The sequence below is a fragment of the Glycine max genome, chromosome 10 (assembly GCF_000004515.6).
Source record: "Glycine max cultivar Williams 82 chromosome 10, Glycine_max_v4.0, whole genome shotgun sequence".
NCBI classification, from domain to species: Eukaryota; Viridiplantae; Streptophyta; class Magnoliopsida; order Fabales; family Fabaceae; genus Glycine; species Glycine max.
In genome coordinates this window covers 23,281,746-23,303,901 of record NC_038246.2, presented here as the reverse complement: position 1 = coordinate 23,303,901, position 22,156 = coordinate 23,281,746, and the positions used below count along the sequence as shown (strand labels likewise).

Sequence of the window (22,156 nt, the reverse complement as noted above, 5' to 3'; positions counted from 1 at the left end):
AAAGGAGAAGAGGTGAGAGGAGGCGCCATCCACTAGGGAATAAGCCATGGAAGAAGGAGCTTCACCACCAAGATGAGCCTTGGATAAGAAGCTTGGAAGGATGCTTCAATGGAGGAAAAGAAAGAGGGAGAGAAAGAGAGAGGGGGGAGCACGAAATTGAAAGAATAAAAGAGGGAGAGAAGTGGAACTTTGAAGTATGTCTCACAAGACTCTCATTCATCAAAGTTACAACAAGTGTTACACATGCTTCTATTTATAGACTAGGTAGCTTCCTTGAGAAGCTTTCTTGAGAAAACTTCCTTGAGAAGTTTCTTTGAGAAAACTTCCTTGAGAAGCTAGAGCTTAGCTACACACACCCCTCTCATAACTAAGCTCACCTCCTTGAGAAGCTTCCTTAAGAAGATTCCTAAAGAAGCTAGAGCTTAGCTACACACACATCTCTAATAGTTAAGCTCACCTCCTTGAGATGAGAAGCTAGAGCTTAGCTACACACCCCCTATAATAGCTAAGCTCACCCCCATGACAAAAAAAGATGAAAATACAAAAAAGTCCTTACTACAAAGACTACTCAAAATGCCCCGAAATACAAGGCTAAAACCCTATACTACTAGAATGACCAAAATACAAGGCCCAGACGAAGGAAAAACCTATTCTAATATTTACAAAGATAAGCGGGCTCATACTTAGCCCATGGGCTCGAAATCTACCCTAAGGCTCATGAGAACCCTAGGGCCTTCCCTTGGATCTCTAGCCCAATCTACTTGGAGTCTTCTACCCAATGCTCTTACGGAGTAGGATTGCATCAGTGGTAACCCTGTGTCTCTTGAATAGCAGAGCCACTGCTATTCGAGTAGGCATGATGACGGGTTTTTTCCATCCCCGCCCTGAAACTCAAATTACTTATGAGTGGATTTTTTGAATTACATTTATGTGGAGTGAAACACTTTGATTGATTGTGAATTGAAAATGTATAAAAATACAGAGTATGGTCAAATATTCAAAAAGGGCACAAGGCTTGCGGATCCATGTGGGTGCTTGGATTTATAATCACCAACTGCACATGAATCTTAGTTACAATGAAAGTGAACTATTACAATATTCTAGTTCATATGGTAAGGTATGGAGAAAAGAGTAAGCACCCGAACAAAGCATTTGTTCTTACTAGGAACGGCTAGATACATAGCTCACATGTGTAATTTAATTTGTCCTAGTTGTCTATTATTCTTTCTATAAGAGCTTTTCATCCTTGTCAAGGAAGGGATTCAATGGTCAGAAATAGACAACTAGGCTTTATCACCAAATAAGGATATTTGGTTTGTATTGAGTATTAGTAATACTAATTACCCATAATTCCTGCCAATTTCTAGCCTTATTTTTATTTTTTAAATTTTAATTAAGCTAATTATGTCAACGTATATGCTTTGTAAAGAAATTCCTACTAAACTTTTTCATACCATTTAGAGTGCATTTGGTTTGGAATGGCTTGGATTTGTAACTAATACAAATACATGTAACTAATACAAATGTGGGTGCTTGGATTTGTAATCACCAAGTGCATCATTTTGTATTCAAAATTCTCAACACATCATTTTGTATTCAAAATTCTCAATACATCAAATTAGAGGAATCAAGGTGCTCCATCATTTCGTGTTCAATTTGTTAACTAGCTATTTATGTTGTATTTTACAATATTATCTTCTACTAACACATGATGCTACTAGCTAGACTCGTCTCATGCTCGATCTCTGTCCCGTAATAGGCATAGCACAACATGTTCTTTTAAATTGTAGCTGAGGTTCGTCACCATAGTGTCATATTTCCTGTGAAAAGGAATTGGATAACCAATTTAATTTTGCTCTTTCATGTTGTGTTCCACATAACAATTCAATTTATGCAGTGTATACAGTCATTCACACATCCTAACCAAATGACAGCAAATAACAGTTCAATTTAAACATCCTAATGCATAAGTCAATCACACCAAATCACAGCAAATAACAATTCAATTTAGACATCCCAATAGCAACTAAAAAACACAAAATTAGGGAGTTTGTGTAACTTAAATACCATATACACTCTGTAACACCTAATAAATAAATAAAACTTACTAATAATATCAATAAATTCTGTTCAGACATAATTTTCAAGAAAAATTGAAAATATACAGCAAATTGCTTCCTACAGAAGAAGTTTGACAACTTCTTCCGCGAGCAAAAAATGCACTCTGCGAAAGAAGGTGTTCTTCCGCGAGTGTAACAGCACGAAAATGGAGTCAGCGGAAGAAGCTTCTTCTCGCGGAAGAACTTCGTCTTCAACCTCCAGCACCAAACAACAACAATGTCGTCTATCCTAAGGCCATTATCGTCTATCCTAAGGCCATTATCGTCTATCCTAAAGCCAATGGGGTTAGAACACTAACCTCGATGACGGAAGAAATGCTCACAGAAGCCAATGAAGAAGACGAACGGAGGGAACCAAAATGGAGAACCAAAGCTTGTGCCAGCCAACGAGAAGACTGTTGGGAAGAAGGCCAATGAAGAACACAAATCGCGGGAGGGAGAACACTGCTGGGAAGAACAACAATGAAGAAGAAGGAGCGTGGAAGGGAGGGAGACTGCTAGGTGCACAGAAGAGTAAGAAGCGTGGAAGAAGAAACGTTTTTTTTTTAAAATTTATTAACTTTTGATTTTTAAACGAAGGGCAATTTTGGAAGTTCATTGAATTGCTGGGTGCACCTAGCAACAGCCAAAAACCTATGATCTTACTGTTCAAATCGTGTAAGAGATCTCACTATCGCGCTGGAGGGCCACGACGGCGTATTCACAATATAGGTTGGGTCGTGTCCGTCGCGTGTCTAAGTCCAAATCCAAACAAACAAAACTGGACACCGCAAAAACATGTCTGACACTACGTGTCCGTGTCAGAAATGTGTTCGACACCTAGAAGCAAAATGTGCACATGTTGTGCTCATATAAACTCGCAACACAATCATGTAAAAGATAAGTGAAACAGTTGAATTGGAATCTTATTTACATTTTTATTTATTAATATCTACATATAATACCACTAGATTCTACACACAGTAAATTATATAATAAATCAATTTTAAGAGTGTGCTAGAAATACCTCTGTTAAACTTGCGTCCACCATGCCGGTAACCCCAATAAGTATATCCAATAACACCAGGATGCTGCCTTCTAAAGGTATCTACAAATCCCCTAGATAAAAAGTTCGTTGCAAATGATTTCCTCTCTTCATCTGTAAGCCCGGCACTTCTCTTGTTGCCCTGATAAATATAAGTAACTATGAGTACAGATTTGATGCTCTTGCCACTCACATTTCAGACATACTGAATGTCTTGCTCTCACTAGTCAGAACGATATGAGACTTGGAGTACGAGTTATCACAGTAGGCCACTTGATTGAAGACATGATCAGTCCACCTTTTCATCAGGGAAAATTTCAAACAAATTCTAAAAATGTTTAAACAGAAAATGCTAACAGGTTAAGCCTTTTGTAACTTAACAATCTCAAGGATAATTCATATTTTAGAACGGAAAAGTCAGTTTAGATAAGAGGATCCCGCCAGGTGACTCACTAAACACCTGTAGATATTTACATGTACAACTCTTCAAAGTAAATATTAAATTATGTAATGCTGAAATTTGATTTCAAATTTTAAAGCAAACCATAATGAGAAGATTGAATTATATTTGAATTGAAGTTTGCCAGTGCATACTAGCTTCTTGAATACTTCTAAATGCAGTAATTTCTACTAGAAATAAGTGCCTGGTTTTATTTGTATTATTTACCAAGGCTTAGAAGTGTATTATTTACCAAGGCTTAGAAGTGTATATGGTTTTCATGGAAAATACTAAATCTGAATCACTTACAGCCGGGTTGTATATATCTATCTCTTCATGAGCACAATTTAGATCACCAGTCAAAATTACAGGTTTTGACTTCTCCAGCTCCTGTATCCAGCAAAAAATTAATCATTAATCCTAATAATACATAAAAAAAATCTTTTAATAAAATGTTAATATTCCTTCTAAGAGAAGCATATTTACCCGAAAAATAGTTGAACATCATCCCATTAACAAACATTGAACATCATCCCGTTCAAATTTTTTGTTAAAATAACGTGATTCTTTCCAAAAATTATTGACGTTTTGGGCTTTTATACTTATAGAACCACAATACTAGGTTTTTCAAATATAGAACTACTACGTAGAATAATTTGTTACTCTAAGATGACAGACAATAGTTGAAGCTGTAACAAGAATCATGCTCCAAATGGCCAACATCATTAGATAATTTGGCAAGCAGTTTAATATAACAACAATAACATTACAAATTAGGCCAGCAGATGCCAACATGAGAAAAAATTATCTCTATGTTGACAAAGGAAAAGAGGAGTCATAAGATGGATGGTGTATTCTGACAAGACAAGAAGGTAAGAGTGTAAAAGGAGCGATTTATGCATACAACGCCACATTAAGCTTTATCCTACTAGGTGAGGGAAAGGAGCTACACATACTTTCAAATAATTGCTGAGAGATGGATCCCATTCAGTCACCCTGTAAGACTAGATTCAAATACAAAAAGATTAGTTGGATGAGGATACATATTTCAGAATGAAATGGGTATAATATATCGAAAGAAAAGTAATTTAATATAAGTCCAATCTTTTCAAGCCATCTCCAGAATTAGGGACATATCCACATATCAAATAAAATGTATCAAACTCAGCCGTTACAAGTCTACCCTCACTATCATGATCTGATATACCTAGGCCATATCGAACTGAAAGTGGCTTGATCTGCCAGAATTGAACAATATTAGAAAACGAATTATTAATATGAACACCATTCTTGCAATTTATAAAATGAGGATGCAAATGTGCAGGCTATTAAACAGAATGAAAATCATGTCAGTAAGTATGAAAAAATGTTCTTTTTTTTTTGCTCAGCAAAAATAGATAATTATATTATATGCAGAGAACCAGGGGTACTGAAAATACACATGTGCATTTCATATAAGATAACAAGGTAATTGCACTGGAGCTGCGAGGTCAAAACTTGCATCAGGGATTGAAATGAGTGTTCATGTTTTAACTACAGGGTAAGCTTTGTGTCACTAATACTTAGCTTGCAATGAAAAGGGTGAGACCAGGATGAGAGAGAGTGAGAGACTGAGAGAGAGCGAGAGACGAACAGAGAGTGAGAGTGGACCACCGTGAGGTATAGGAAGAGAAGGAAACCGCGAGCATAACTAAATGGGAGAGCGGATTCTAGACAACTCTATGGCGGGAATCGGCTTCGACAGGAAATTAATCATCAACGACGAAACTGGAGGGGCGAAACTGACATTACATCCTTTTACTTCACCAAGTTCCCTAAGGATGTAACAGAGACGGAGTTGTGGACCCAGTTTAGAAAGTGGGGGGATGTAAAGGAAATCTTCATTCCCAAACGGAGAAACAAAGAAGGGAGAAGGTAAGGATTTGTACGCTTCAAAGGAGTTTCTGACAAAAGAAGAACCGAAAGATACTTGGATAACATTATTGTAGGGGGCCTCAAGTTGCATGTGAACATTCCGAAATACGGGAGAGGAAAGGCGAGCCAGGACCAAAATAAAGACAATCACAAGAAGAAGGGGGAGGGCGTGGCTGATATGGATCGTATGGAAATAGCTTCGAATAGGACTGCACATAGCAAGGCACCCAATAGGACGTACGCAGAGGCAGTGGTCCTGCGGACAGAGAAGATAGCACAAAGAAGAATTGCAGGCACTCACTTCGCTGGGTACGGGGGATCACATTCGTCGCTCACACTTAACATCCCGGAGGGAGACAAAACGCGCTACAATGACGCATGGGTAGGAAGATTGAAGAAGCCAGAGGTTTTCGACAGACTTGAAGACGAGGTTTCATGGACCTTAGGTCCAGGAGTATCACCCAAGTATCTGGGTGATGACATGACCCTCCTCCTCGGCCTCTCCGACGCGAAAAAACTAACCAAGGCTCAACCTTGTTTTATTCGCTAGTGAAATGGAGCTCGGAGCTGCGTCTGGGAAATAGGCTGGTATGGCTTCGATGTTGGGGTATTCCGTTAGTAGTGTGGAAGTTGGAAAACATCCGCAAGATTGTGGCGGCGGTGGGTGACCAGGTGGAAGTTGATGATGATGTAGAACACATGCAAAGGCTTGACCGGGCAAGGGTCCTCGTCAGAACACCTCGGCCACCGTTAATTCAACACTCAGTGGATGTACACATCGAAGGAGATATCCATCGAGTTCATATGGTGGAAGAGAATGGCAGCGCAGAGTCGTGTGGTGGCCGATATTGTAGGAGCAGATGGGAATCATCTGAGGAGATCGTCTCGGACAATGGCGACACGGCCACCGTTTGATCGTGGATGAGCGACCTCTTGCTGAAACCAGATTGCGGCGATCTTGTCGATGATTGCTACACCCGGCAGTCCATAACGTTACCCAGTGGTCACAATGTTGAAGATGACCCACTAGGTAATGCCTGCGCCGATAAGGTGCACTGTCCAACCCATGTGTCGCACAGTATACGTGGCTCTAAGGGGAAAGAATTTGAGCATATAGGAGGATACCAGACAACCTATCCCGTAGGTTACGGAGAAGAGGAAGCAGATACAGGAGGGACGTTAACCAAGGTTGCGGGAAAGAGGAAAGAAGTTGCCAGCTCATCAATGGGTGGTTCTAAAACTTACCTTGATGAGCTTATAACTGACCCTACCCTTGGTCAAAAGGTGGACAACATTTATGGCCACAATGGACCACACACGCCTGATTTTGAATATTCACTTGACCCCAACGTGAAGTATTTTGGGCCTGAAACAAATTTGGGCCTTTCTACACATACCACCCCCGAGGTCCAAATAAATGAATTTGATAATTTTAAAGAGCAGCAACAGGAGCCAGCTGGTGCACTGCAGGTTTACTCAAGGAAAAGATGGTGTAAAAAGAATGAGGCCTAAGAGAGTGGGAAGGCAGATGTAGCTAAAGGAACTTTAGAAATGGAGAAGCAAGATAATATGGAAAAGCAATGTGCTCTAGTAAAAGACATGGGTCTGACCTATAGGGAATATATTCAGCAGGTCATGGGCATGATGTTAGATATGGAGAAGAGACATAACAACATGGCAGCTAAGATGGGAATTAAAAATCATCAATCACGATAATCCTCTCCTATAACTGCAGAGGATTGGGCAGGGGGATTAAGTGGGCTGCCATTAGGAGGCTCAACTTAAAACACAAGGTGGATCTTGTGTGTATACAGGAAACAAAAAAGGAGAATTTTAATAAGCTTATTTGCCAGTCCTTGTGGGGGGACTCTACTGCCTCTTGGGATAGTGTTCCCTCAGTCCAGACATCTGGTGGTCTGCTTTGCATGTGGAACAACTCAGTTTTTGAGGTGGATAGGAGGGTGAAAGGAAGAAATTTCTTAATGCTTGATGGGAGGTGGGCTAAGGATAATCAGAGGATGTTCATTGTTAATGTATATGCCCCGTGTGACCTAGCTGGGAAGAGTGTTATGTGGGATGAGTTGAGGTAGTTAAAGGTTTCTAACCCTGATGGACTATGGTGTTTCCTTGGGGATTTTAATAGCATCAGAAGTCAGGAGGAAAGAATTGGTTCATCCCAAAGGAATGTTGGCACTTATGACATCTCTGATTTCAATGACTGGATATCTGACATGGAGCTTCTGGAAATTAAATGCTTTGGTAGCATGTTTACTTGGTTTAGGCCCAATGGCAGTGTGAAGAGTAGACTTGACAGGTTTCTGGTTTCAGAGCAGTGGTTATCTCATTGGCCTGACAGCTCTCAGCATGTCATCCAAAGGGATTTTTCAGACCATTGTCCAATCATCTTGAAAACAGAGATGGTGGACTGGGGTCCTAAGCCCTTTCGGGTGGTCGATTGGTGGCTCAATCATAAAGGTTATCAAAGAATGGTGAAGGAAGCTTGGAGCAAAGATCAGCAGGGTGGTTGGGAGGGAATCATGCTTAAAAACAAGCTGAGGAATTTAAAATCCACTATAAAGCAGTGGAGCAAAGAGAATGGGGATATTAATATCAAGAAAATCCAGAACCTGAGGCAGAAGTTAAATGACATGGAAACCATAGCCTCTGATAGAACTTTGTCTGATGATGAGCTTAAGGCTAAGAAATCCATCCAGCAAGACCTGTGGGATGTTTCAAATGCCTATGAATCCCTTTTGAGACAGAAATCAAGGGCTAAGTGGCTCAAGGAAGGTGACAGCAACACAGTGGATGGTGGATTGCATTAACTAGTTCTATATGGCAGCATAGGAATCTATTGATTTTCCAGGGCAATCCTTTTGACTCATCCAAAGTGATGGATGATGCTTTATTCCTAGCTTGGTCCTGGCTAAAAGTTAGAGAGAAAGATTTCAACACTCCTTTTAACCATTGGTCTTCCAATCTTGCGGAGTCTTTTGGTTAATCTGGGTTGGGTACCTTTATCTTCTTTGGTGGGGTCCTGGTTGGGTTTTTTTCTTTGTTTTTGGAGGGTGGCACCATAGGTGTCTTGTATTTGTTCATATTTCACCAGTACCTCTGGTACTGCTGTGCTTCTTATTAATAAATTATATTTTCTGCCTTCCAAAAAAACATATGTTGAAGGTATACACAATTGGACCCTAATACTTTCGTAAGGTTCATATTAAGGACCAGCTAAGCCCAATCCTAGGATTACACCAGACATACGTCTACTACAGAGAATCCTAGCAACTACCCTCCTGTCCTATTTACCCAAAGGTTTCTCTCAGCTGAGAGGACCACTGATTGTAGTGCAGTGTAAAATCTTTCTCCATGGCCCTCAGCCATGACCATAGTAGGAGAAGTGCATCATCCAGCACTTTACTTGTGATGAAGGTCTGGTTCTCAAATACTGTCTTATTTCTGTGATGCCATATGGTCCATGTGAGGGCTACCCACCAGCACTTCCATCTTGTAGCCTTGGTACCACCAGCGTTCCCAATGGTGTGCTGCAAAAAGTGTTCCTTCGGGTTCTGTGGGAAAGTATCCTTTGTTTTCACCCAAGATAATGATTCCCACCAGAGGGGATTGTTTTGCTGCAATTGAAGAAAAGGTGTGCTGCATTCTCCTCCATATTATTGCACAGTGGGCACCTTGAGTCTGTTAATTCCACTTGTCTCCTTCTATGGTTAGCCTTTGTTGGTAACCTGTCTCTAATGAGCCTCCATGCAAATGTTGCTGTTTTAGGTGGTATCCTAAGTTTCCACAGTTCCACAAAAGGCCCGTCATCTGTCTCCCCCCTTTTTGCCTCCAGCAGTATGTCATATGCTGATTTTGTCAAATAATTTCCACTCGGATCAGCCTTCCAAACCCATGAATCTGCTCCTTGCTGCTGTACTGTTAGCACTGCAGTTTCCTGTATGAATTCTGCAGCCATTGTAGCTTCATTGTCAAATAGGTTTCTCCTCCAACTAAAGTTCCATTCCCATCCTTCATCATTGTGACTCCCCATAAGACTGATTGTTTGCTGTTGTTGATTGGAAATTTGGTATAGACTGGCATATTTTACCATTAATGGTCTATCATCGGCTGTCCATGTGTCTTCCCAAAATTTGATCTTGTCTCCGCAGCCCACCCTCCATTCTATTTGCCTTTTGAGTGCTATTGTCTGTTGTTGTTGATTAAGCAGCTGAAGATCCTTCCACCAGTGTGAATGGTAACAGCTTCTTCTATGGCCATCTAAATTTCTCCACCCACCATACTTAGAGAGTAATATTCTGGTCCACAGCTCTACATTGTGTTGAAATATTTCCCATCTCCACTTTCCTAATAATGCTGTGTTGAACATCCGCAAGTCTTTTATGCCTAAACCTCCTTTATCTTTTGGGAGACATACGATTTCCCAATTGACCCACGCAATTTTCTTTTGCTCCGAACCACCGTCCCATAGGAATCTACGTTGAATGTTGACCAGCTTCTCTATTATTTTTTGGGGAACCCTGAAAAATGAAAAGAAATAAATTGGAAGCGCTGTTAGGACTGCATTTATAAGAGTGACTCTCCCTCCCAAAGAAATGTGTCTTTGTTTCCATCTAGTCAATTTTGTCTCACACTAGGATCCCAGATCTCCCTACGGTTTGGGTTTATAGCAATTGGAATACCAAGATAGGTGAAAGGCATAGGCAACATGCGGCAATTTAGGAAATCAGCAGCCTTCTTGCACCATTGTTCAGATTTGTAGATTGCCCCACACCTGCTTTTTGTAAAGTTAATTTTAAGTCCTGAAGCTAGCTCAAAACACCTGAGAATTGTCTTTACAGCCTTCACATTTTCTATTGTGGCCTCCCCAAAGAAGATGGTATCCTCAGCATATTGCAAGATGCTAACAGGCTCCTTATTCTTCCCCACTAGAAAACTACTAAAGTGTTTTTTATTCACAGCCTTCCTCATCAAGCCGCTTAGGCCTTCTGCAACAATGTTGAATAACAAGGGGGCAAGTGGGTCCTCTTGCCTAAGGCCTCTTTGTGGATTAAATTCATTGGTGGGGCTTCCATTAACCAAAATAGACATCGATGCTGAATGAAGACATCCCGAAATCCATTGTATCCATTTTGGGCAAAAACCCAGCCTCCGCATCATATAAATTAGGAAACTCCATGAGACAGAGTCGTGGGCCTTTTCATAGTCTACCTTAAACACTAGGCAAGGTTTTTTGCACCTTTTTGCCTCCTCCACCACCTCATTAGCAGTCAGTACAGCATGCAGCAAATGTCTTCCTTTTATGAAAGCCATCTGTCTCTCATCAATGATGTCGGGGAGCACCTTTTTCAATCTGTTTGCCAAGATCTTGGCCACAATCTTATAGATACAGCCTATTAGTGAAATAGACCTGTACTCATTGAGAGATGTGGATCTTTGATCTTGGAGATTAGGGCGATGAAAGATGCATTGCATCCCTTTGGGAAATGACCATTGACATGAAATTCATCAAGGAAGCAGCTGATATCAGGTTTTAACAGCTCCCAGAAGTGTTTAATGAACTTAAAATTTAGGCCATCCGGTCCAAGGCTTTTATCACTACCACATTCCCATACGGCTGCCTTTATTTCTTCCTCCTGAAACTGTGCCACCAGCAACTGATTTTGCTGCTGCCCTAATCCGCGAAATGTAGTCCCATTAATTACTGGTCTGTCATAGTCAGGTTCAGTAAATCTGAGTTGGGAAAAATTGTGGGCTGCCTCTTTCACACTGTTTGGTTCTTCAACCCATGACCCATCAATCCGCACACCTTTTACTGCATTTTGTCTACGATTATAATTGATGAGCTTGTGGAAATATCTTGAATTGCAGTACCCCTCCTTAATCCATTTTGTCCTTGCCTTTTGTCTTAGCAAGGACTCATGTGCTTGGGTTGCAGTCCACAAATTCTCCTGTATCTTTTTACGAGAGGATAACTCGAGGGGGGTCAATTGTCTGTCACGGCTGGCAGCTTCCAGATTATTTAACTCATTGTGAAGCTGTTGCACCTTCTTAGCTGTATCTCCAAATTGCTCTTTATTCCATCTCTTCATCCTTTCCTTGAGCTTCTTAAGCTTTTGTTTCAGCGAGTAGCCCCCCCATCCCATTAGTTGTGTGCTCGACCAGCTGCCAATGACTATATTTTGAAATGTCTTATCCTTCAACCAACAGTCTAGAACCCTAAAAGGTTTGGGTCCCCAGTCAACAATTTTTGCTCTGAGTAGGATAGGGTAGTGATCGGAGAAGTTTCTATCCAAGATATATTGCGTGCTACCCGGCCATTTAGACATCCAATCATCGAAAACAAGGAACCTGTCCAACTTACTTTTTGCAGTCCCATTTGGTCGAATCCAAGTGAATTTTCTGCCCAGACATGGCACTTCTTCAACCTCTAATGCCGATATCCAGTCGTTGAACTCTAACATACTGTTAGGGTCCCCCTGTCTTTGTGACGTGGTCATTCTCTCTGCCAGATGCCTAATGCTGTTAAAATCCCCCAAGATACACCAGATTCCACCTGTTTGGAGTTGTTTAAGCTGCCTGATAGATGCCCATAGTGCTCTTCTGCCAACAACATCACATGGTGAGTATACGTTCACAATAAATGTTTTCTGCATCTCTTGAGTCCACATCCCCTCTAGTAAAATGAAGCCCCTGCCTGTGACTCTCCTCTCTACCTTGAACATGCTGTCATTCCATATACACAGCAATCCTCCAGCTGAGTTTATGGCAGGGTATATTTCCCAACTCAGAGTTGTGTCTCCCCATAAAGCTTGACATAATGCTCTTTCTATCTTTTCTTTTTTGGTTTCCTGTATGCACAGCAAGTCGACTTGATTTTGTGTTATTAATTTTCTGATTGCTGGCCACTTCACCCCTCTCCCCAGCCCTCTTATGTTGTAGGATAGAATATTCATGGTGGGGTGGATCTCTTTCCCATTGCTTCTGCCTTCTTCCTGTCTCTAAGCTCCATTGACGTGATTTTGCCAATGATTTTTGAGTCCTCTGCTTCACATGTCATTTCCAAATCTTTTGCCATTTCCCATTGGGCAATTGCCTCTTGTATCAGGTTAGTATTGCTGTCGTTCATGGTTGGTAGTGACTTCCTTTAGAGGACTTTAACTCACAGCCAGTATGAAAAAATGTAATTAGTATTTAGCTTGGTTGAAAAAGAATATTAGTAAAGTAGGAAGCAAGGGCTTCAACTCAATTACGTACAAAATCATTGTTTTTCCATTATCATTAATCTCATTGCCAAAAATTTAACTAAAAAAATGTGTACAACACATCATCACATAAAAACATGCAGCCTTAAACATTAAGTTTCCACAAAATTTAGCATGAGTATATCGTACAAGAAATATTCACTACTATATTCTATAAACAGCTTTTTCTTCTAAATGTAGACTTGAAGCTGTGACTTATGTGTGGAAAAACTGTTCTCACACTAGCTTGGCTTTATTAAATTCAAAATAACATATTTATATACATCAAGGGGGAAAGAGACAGCTTGACAAGACAAGTCATACTACTGTCTTCTAGAACAAGATAAGCAGGAAACTAAGTAAGCTAAGTAACATAAAATCTATCAAAAGATACACATAATTATAACACTCCCCCTCAAGCTGGAGCATATAATTCATATGCACCAAGCTTGGAACATATAAACTGAATCCTAGGCCCCCTTAAGGACTTAGTCAAAATATCAGCTGGCTGATCATTAGAATTAATGAACTCAGTGGCAATCTCTTTGGACAATAGCTTCTCCCGAATAAAGTGACAGTCAATCTCTATGTGCTTGGTCCTCTCATGGAAAACTAGGTTTGAAGCGATGTGAAGAGCAGCCTGATTATCACAATATAACTTCATTTGTTCCACTTTGCAGAATTTCAACTCTTCAAGAATTTGTTTAACCCACATAAGTTCACATGTAACCATAGCCATAGATCTGTATTCAGCCTCTGCACTAGATCGAGCAACAACAGCTTGCTTCTTACTTTTCCAAGAGATAACATTTCCTCCAATGGAGACACAGTATCCTGATGTGGATCTCCTATCCATGGGACATCCAGCCCAGTCCGCATCACAATATCCAGATATTTGTGTGTTACCTTTGTCTTCATAAAGCAATCCTTGTCCCGGAGCTCTCTTTATGTATCTAAGAATACGTGTAACAGCATTCCAATGATCAACACGAGGATTTTGCATAAATTGGCTTACCACTCCAACAGCAAAGGAAATATCAGGTCTGATAATGGTGAGATAAATTAGTTTTCCCACAAGTCTCCTATATCTTTCGGGGTCATGATAGATTTCACTTTGATCTTCCATGAGCTTCAGATTCGGATCCATAGGGCTATCAACAGGTCTACAATTCTGCATGCCTATCTCCTCCAAAATGTCAAGAGCATACTTTCTCTGTGAGATCACAACACCATCTCCTGATTGAGCCACCTCAATACCAAGGAAGTACTTGAAATACCCTAGGTCTTTGGTTTGAAAATGACTGAATAAGTGCTCCTTTAGTTGGACAATCTTAGTAGCATCATTCCCTGTAATCATTATATCATCGACATATACTATCAAATAAACACATTTCCCAGGGGATGAATGACAATAAAAAACAGAATGATCAGCTTCACTTCGTTTCAACCCAAAGAGTTGAACAATATGACTGAATTTACCAAACCAAGCCCGAGGGGATTGCTTCAACCCATAGAGGGATCGATGCAGCTTACACACAAAACCATACTCCCCCTGAGCAACAAACCCAGGAGGTTGCTCCATATAGATCTCTTCCTCAAGGTCACCATGAAGGAATGCATTTTTAATATCAAGCTGATGGAGGGGCCAATGACGCATGGCAGCCATAGCAAGAAACAAACGGACAGTAGTGATCTTAGCGACTAGAGAGAAAGTGTCACAATAAACAAGGCCATATACCTAAGTATAACCTTTAGTCACTAAGCGAGCCTTAAGTCGATCAATCTCACCATTAAGCCCAACTTTAACTGCATAAACCCATCTGCAATCCACAGCCTTCTTGCCAGGTGGAAGGGGAACAAGTTCCCAAGTACCACTATGTTCAAGAGCCTGCATTTCATCAATCATAGTCTGTCGCCATCCAGGATGACTTAGTGCCTCATGAATATTAGAAGGAATAGAATGCGAAGATAGAGAGAAAACAAAGGAAGAATATGAAGGAGACAAACGATGATAGCTTAGAAAGTTATAGATAGGATGAGGATTACGAGAGGATCTAGTACCTTTGCGGATGGCAATGGGCCAGTCTGAATCAGAGGGATGAGAAGGAGCAGGATCCATGGCTTGAGGATTGATTGAAGAAGGATGAGAATCCGAAGGAGAAGCTTCAGATACTGTAGAACCAACTTGCTGTATCCTGCGTTGATATGTAAGAAGTGGTGGAAGAGCAACTTCAGGTGGAAGTGGTGGAGGAGCAACTTCAGGTGGATGTGGTGGAGAAGATGGAACTTCACTGACATCTTGGTTTGAAGTACCTAGAGGACATGGAGAGGGAATCGGAAGAACATCCTGAATGGAAGAAAAATGATTCGTAGATGATGGAAAGAAGGGTGTGTCTTGAAAGAAAGTTACATCTGCAGACATATAGTATCGTCGGGTAGACGGAGAGTAGCATTTGTAACCCTTTTGAAGACGAGAATAACCTAAAAAGACACACTTGATTGCTCAGGCAGAAAGTTTATCTAAACTAGGGGAGAGATCATGGACAAAACATGTGCAGCCAAACACTTTAGGTGGAACATGGAATAAATGGTCATGAGGAAAAATGACTGAGTGAGGAATTTGATTCTCAAGGAAAGAGGAAGGCATTCTGTTAATTAAGAAACAAGCAGTAAGCATCGCATCCCCCCAATGGTGTGTAGGAACATGAGAGGCTAACATTAGTGATCGTGCGGTGTCAAGGAGATGACGATTTTTCCTTTCTGCTATACCATTTTGTTGTGGTGTATGGGGACATGTAGATTGATGTAGAATTCCTTTTGAAGATAAAAAAGAAGAGAAATCATGAGAGAAATACTCTTTGGCATTATCACTTCTGAAAATCTTACTTGTTTTTCCAAATTGGTTTTCAATTTCATTGAGGAAGGACATGAAGATAGGCAAAAGTTCAGATCTGTCTTTCATTAAATAGACCCAAGTACATCTAGAAAATTCATCAATGAAAGTTACAAAATATCGAAAATCAAAAGATGTAACACAGCTTGGTCCCCAAATATCATAATGAATGATAGAGAAAGCTGAATTACATCTTTGAACAGTTTGTGGAAAAGATGACCTAACATGCTTTCCTAGTTGACAAGATTCACATTCTAAGACTCGAAGATTCTTCAGACTAGGGACCATCAATTTTAGTTTTGGTAGACTTGGGTGACCTAGACGATCATGCAAAAGTTTGGGATTTGAAGTTGCTAAACAAGAGACAGAAAAGTTGGACTTCAAGTAGTAAAGTCCTCGAGATTCACATCCTTCTCCAATCAGTCGACCCGTGCCATGTTCCTGGATAACAAAAGAATTAGCGGTAAAGGTTACTGAACAATTCAATGAACGAGTTAGCTGACTCAATGAAATTAAATTATAGGGACATTGTGGAATAAACAAGACAGAATCCAGCTTCATTGAGGAAGATAAAGATACTTGACCACTCCCTTGAGCTGCAACTTTGGAACCATTAGTTATAGTAACAAGATGAAGAATTTTTGGAAAAGAAATGGATGTAAAGGAGGACCTGTTACCAGAAATATGATCAGAGGCACCTGAATCAAGTATCCAAGGACTGGGACCGTCAACAGATTGAGAAATGCATGCTGTTGAATAACATGGTACAGAGGAAGATGAAGCCTGGCTGCTGGATTTCTCGGATTTCAGCTTCAGATACTCCTGATATTCTTTATCAGAGAACTTAGACTCTGGTTTTTCTGTCTGAGTTACCTGAGCTACTTTGTCAGGGAAGCCATGCAGGGAGTAACAATTCTCTTGAGTGTGGTCCATCCTCTTGCAATATGTGCATTGAGGACGTCCACCTCTTCCTCCACGACCTCCTCTACTGTTTCGTCCTCCCCCTCTCCCCCGAGGTGAAACCATGACTGATGTTTCCATTAGCTCAGCTGGATTTTCTTCTTTCAGTGCATGAGGCACACGAAGCAGCCTAGTGATGAGAGAGTCCATCAATGGAACTTGATCTCCAGCTAGGACTTGATCACGTACATGATCAAAGTCTGAATGTAGACTCCTCAAGATAAGAACCATACAGAACTTATCCAGCTTCCTATTTACTTCCTCCAGCGATTCAGCCACAAGGAACCTCTTCAGCTCTTCCACTGCAGCCCGAGCCTTACGTATGTGTGCAATCATATCATGATTGGTTTGCTTGAGAGCTGTAACCTTCATGGTTACATCAAACAAACTCTGAATATCATTAGCAAAGATTTCTCGAGCCTTTTTCCAAAATGAACAGCATGTTTTAAACGATCTGAGAATCTCCAAAACATCCGCCTCAACTGACTGCCATAGGACGGCACAAAGCTGATAATCTAGCTTTTCCCACTCGGGTCTTTTATCATTTGGAACTGCCTCAGCGCCTTTTTCAAGATGATCATGGTGCCCTTGCCCAAGAAACCAAAGTTCCACTGAAGCAGACCAGGATAAGTAATTTTTCCAATTGAGCTTTGCTGTTGTGATTGTGGGGGTTCCAGAAAAAGAAAGCACTAGGCCATACGAGGTCATTTTCGCTCACGGATCAAAGAAACACTAAAGAAGAGAAGAGGAAGACACAAGATCAACCAACGAGGTGCCGAAACTGAAAACCGATGACTGATATGGACTCAGGAGAGTCCGACGAGCCGGCCGGCACAGGACGCGCGTGATTCCGGCCACGGGAAGGCGGCGCGTGGTGGTCACGCGCCGGTGTTTGGCACGAACGGGAACTGCGCGTGGAGAGGTTTCCGGTCAGGCGACTAGTTGGGTTGGGTTGCGCTCTTTGAGGAGCACCAAACCCTGCAATCTCCGGCCGAAATGGTGGCCAGAGTGAAGACGGCCGGCGGTGAACGGCGGCGCAGACGGTGGTGAATACGACCCGCTCTGGTACCAACTTGAAGCTGTGACTTATGTGTGGAAAAACTGTTTTCACACTAGCTTGGCTTTATTAAATTCAAAATAACATATTTATATACATCAAGGGGGAAAGAGACAGCTTGACAAGACAAGTCATACTGCTATCTTCTAGAACAAGATAAGCAGGAAACTAAGTAAGCTAAGCAACATAAAATCTATCAAAAGATACACATAATTATAACATGTAGAAAACATAATTTAATATTATGTGTTAAAAGTTTCCATTAAGTATGAAGAGGCAGGCTGAACACAGTCAACATACCCTTGAGATAATTGCTGTTCCAGAATAACCAAGCTTAGAAACACTAAATGTCCAAAAGCTGTTATCATAGCCATCTATTAGATGGTGTTTGATTTCCTCAATATCCTTCTCCTGTAGGTAAACCAGAGCATTTATAAATAGGAGAGAACATGAGCACCATGGATTTTCATACAAACATCTTCATCATGGTTGATAGATAATAAAAGGCAGCATGTATGGCTGTTAGGAATAGCTTCTCGCGATTCACATTTTTCACAATTTTCAGATATACATTCTTTGCTATTCTCTATAATTCTTAGCATAATTCTTCAGCAACCATCAGAATTTTACATAACTTTACTACAATGTAACACAAAGAAGCAGTTATAAACTAGCACAAATACAAAAGAAAAAAGAACCAACTTTGCAATTATTCTTAATACGTGTCTAACAAAACTGAAACTGAGGACTATTGGAAAATATAACTCTAGGCATAAAATGATAGTCAATATTCTACCTGCAGTTTAGTCTATTGCAAACACAATACATCAAAGTCTTCCCTTTGGGCAAGTTGAAGTGCTGAGAATCCTTCTAATTTTAGCAATGCTCTCAATCCATTGGCATTCCATGACAAAAGCTTGACAAATTTTGTATCCTGAGCAAGAGGTGGGGGTCTCATAGTTCTAGGATTATAAGCAATCCAACCTTTTTGAGGCTTCTTGTGGGCAAGAACTGTCCATGGTTCAGTTTGAATAGTAGCTGTACTGATTTCCTCTGACTGTACAACAATGCTAGCAACATCTGAAGATACTTTTCTCTTTGCCCTGGAAGGCTTAAAATCTGGAAATAAAAACCCATATAATATTGATGATTGATCCTTAGTTAAATGAGTGGCCTTTGAACCATAATTGAGTCAATTGACAATTCAGAAAAAGGTGTTAAAAGTAAAATTTGAGTAATGTTAACAACTATATATATTCTACAGCGGTACCTGAATCCTCGTCTGATTTCAATGAAACTTTCTTCTTTGTTGTCACTTTGATAGTTTTTCTCTCAGATTCTGATTGTTTTAACCTTCTCTTAGCCTGGTTAAGTTCAGATATCTCGGGATTTTCATTGACATTTTCAATATGGTCTTCATCCAATACTTTTTTAGCCTCCACTTCTACAGATGCATTTTCAGAAGAAATCCATGGCCATTTTTTTTCTTGTGCATGAGAATCTAGTTCTGCACATGAACATACCTTCTAACCATTAGAATTACACAGTTTGAGCTTGTTTCTAAACAGCAACACTAAGGTTAAGAAGTAAAGGAAGAGACTGTTTGGAGACAATAATTGATGTCGAAACAAAAACTAAAACTCTTCATTTCCCTCCTTCCCCCAGAAGCATTAAAAGCTGAGATAATGCTAAGAGAATGTATACCACACATGTTACTGCCCACGAAACTCTTCCAGGCAGACAAAATATCATCTTTACGACCTTTGGCAGGGACGTTAAATCTCCTGAGAATTCAAACCAGTCCCAAGATATATAACATCAACAATATTGTATATTACTAAAACTAAAACAATAGATAGCCACTTGGTAAGGAAAATACACATCTCCTTACTTCAAGGTTTTCCGGAGTTCCTGAACAGTCACCGTGTCTACTATTGTTGGGTCATTTCTTAATCTCTCAAGCTCAATCGAATAGCTATTAACATCATTCTCCTACATTATCAATGTATAGTGAAAACCCAAAAAACAAGATTTCCAATACTCAAAGGTATATACTATATAACAATGACAATGTTACTGAAACATCATTAGACCTCAACAACAAGCTTCTTGGAACCAAGGCTGGCTTCCAACCCTTTAAGCTTCACATTCTTCTTGTCCTCAACAAATGGTGACGAGGGTTTTGATGAATTTGAAAAGGGTCTTTTAGACCCCATTGCTTTCACAGTTGGACAAACCAATGTCTTGGCATTCAAATGCTTCTGAAACACTGCAAAGCTACAACATTCTTAGTCAGTTCAGGTACCCCAGATGAATTTAGATTCGATTAATTTGTTCCAACAAGTATGGTGCAATATTTTAACTTTATTTTAAAAATCAATTAAAACAAGGAAAATTAAAAATGTAACCTTTCCAGTAAAAGTACACAGAATAATATGCAATTTTCTTTTTAACTTGCGTGGATTTGAAAGTGGAGAATGGAGAAGAGGCACGGCAAAAGAGAAACCTGGTGAGATTGGAGGTGGTAGACACGAATTGCAGGAGGTGTTTCATGTGAGGAAAACACCCAACGGAGAACGAAAGAACCGCCACTGAGAAATGAGAAAGGGCACAATACTAAAAGAGAGGAGACAAATATTCATGTTTTTCATTAATTTTGGTGTTGTATTTTAATCGGTAATTTTTCGGATGATTATGTATAACTATTAATAATGAAAATTAATTATGTATATATTTGATTGAATAATTTTATTCTTAAATTATTTCTTACATTTAAAATTTTTCTTTTTAATTTATATTAACTTCTCATTATTTTTATATTATTATTTTCTTATTCTGCATTTTTTATTAATTATATTTAACTTCTATTTATTTTTATTATTTAAAAAATTTAGAGTTCCCCTAGTTTTCATATAAAAACGTTTTGTCTTCTATTTTGTCATATATGTAATTTTGGTCACTTATTTCAAAATTTTATTTTTCTATTTTTTAAAAAAATATTAACTAACAACATAATTTTTTTAAAAAAAATTATAATTTTGATTCAATTTTTAATTTTACAAAAATTTATTTCTTAAATTTTAATTAAATAATTTATTAATGATACCATAAATGAATATTATGTATTTTTTAAAGGAGAATATCATGTTAGATATAACTATATAAGGTTCAATCGAATATAAATAAAAGAAATAAAAATTATTAAACAAAATTAACGATAAAACCAAAATTATAATTTGACCGTATGTCACTATTTAAAACGAAGAAAATGACATTGTGGATTCATCAAAATAAGAAAATTAAAATTATATTTAAACTTAAATATAATATTTTTTTACAGACTACGAATATTTCTTATTGAAAATAATCATACTTAAAACAGATAGGATCATTATAGATAATAATGATCTTCATCTAGGTGTTTAAAATAAAATAATTACATATTTAAAATTTAAAATGTGAAACGTCTAGATATATTCAGTCTTGAGATCTTTAGTGTCCTATGCAAATTGAAGATTTTTAGTATCCTATGGGAATTGAAAAAGTTATGCTCCTATAATCATTTAAATACTATTGTTCTTCTTTTCATTGCAAAGATTATTAATAATTTATTCTTAATCAAATTTCTTTAAAAGATCATTTTCGATATAAAAATAAAATCAAAGCATATTCAATCTACTTTATGACATAATAAATTACAAATATAATTTTAACATTATCAATTTTGATAAACTATTTTTAATAAATGCAATAATAACATGAATTGTTAACATTATTCTGTCTTTCAAAAAAAAGTTAATATTATTTTTTAAGTTGTACATTAATTTTTATTTTTGAAAAAGAAATTGTACATGAATTAAGAAATCAATTAAATGTCTTAATTAAAAGAACTTGATATTATAAAGTTTAATTTTGTATTCACAAAAAAAGGTTTAATTTTGATCTAATTATGAAAACCTCTCTAGCAACTTTTAACTCTTCGAATAAAATTTCACCTTCATCAAGACCATGAATTATCATGTTTTAGAAAAGGTTCAACTTTTATTATTTTCTTTTATGTTTTTACTTAATCTTTTTGCATCCCAACTAAACAAAAACATTTCTTCACGCCCACATTAGCAATTTAGCATTACTACATTGTAAAATTATATAAAATTTTATTTTAATATTTATATAGACTAAATAAAAAAATTGTTCAAATATGTTTTTCATACTTGTAATATATTATTTTTTTTTAGTTCACTACCAAAAAAAATATTTTTTATTTTAAAACTTCACATTTTTTAACTTTTACTTTTTTTACTTATTTTATTTAAGTCTGTTAAGTGGTGATATGATACTTTGTTAATTGGTTATATCATCACAACTTAAATGATGATGTAATACTCTATTAGATTGCCATGCTATCACTTACTAAATCACGCTATCACTTACTAAATCAAGACTAATGATAGATATCAAAAGCAAAATTTTAAAAATATCAAATAATA

At 38.5% G+C, this 22,156-nt stretch overlaps 1 pseudogene; it reads right to left on the bottom strand.

The window, feature by feature from the left end:
• Positions 1–1,538: 1,538 nt before the first annotated feature.
• LOC100803971 (DNA-(apurinic or apyrimidinic site) endonuclease, chloroplastic-like) lies at positions 1,539–20,234 on the bottom strand (annotated as a pseudogene).
• Between the last annotated feature and the right edge of the window lie 1,922 nt (positions 20,235–22,156).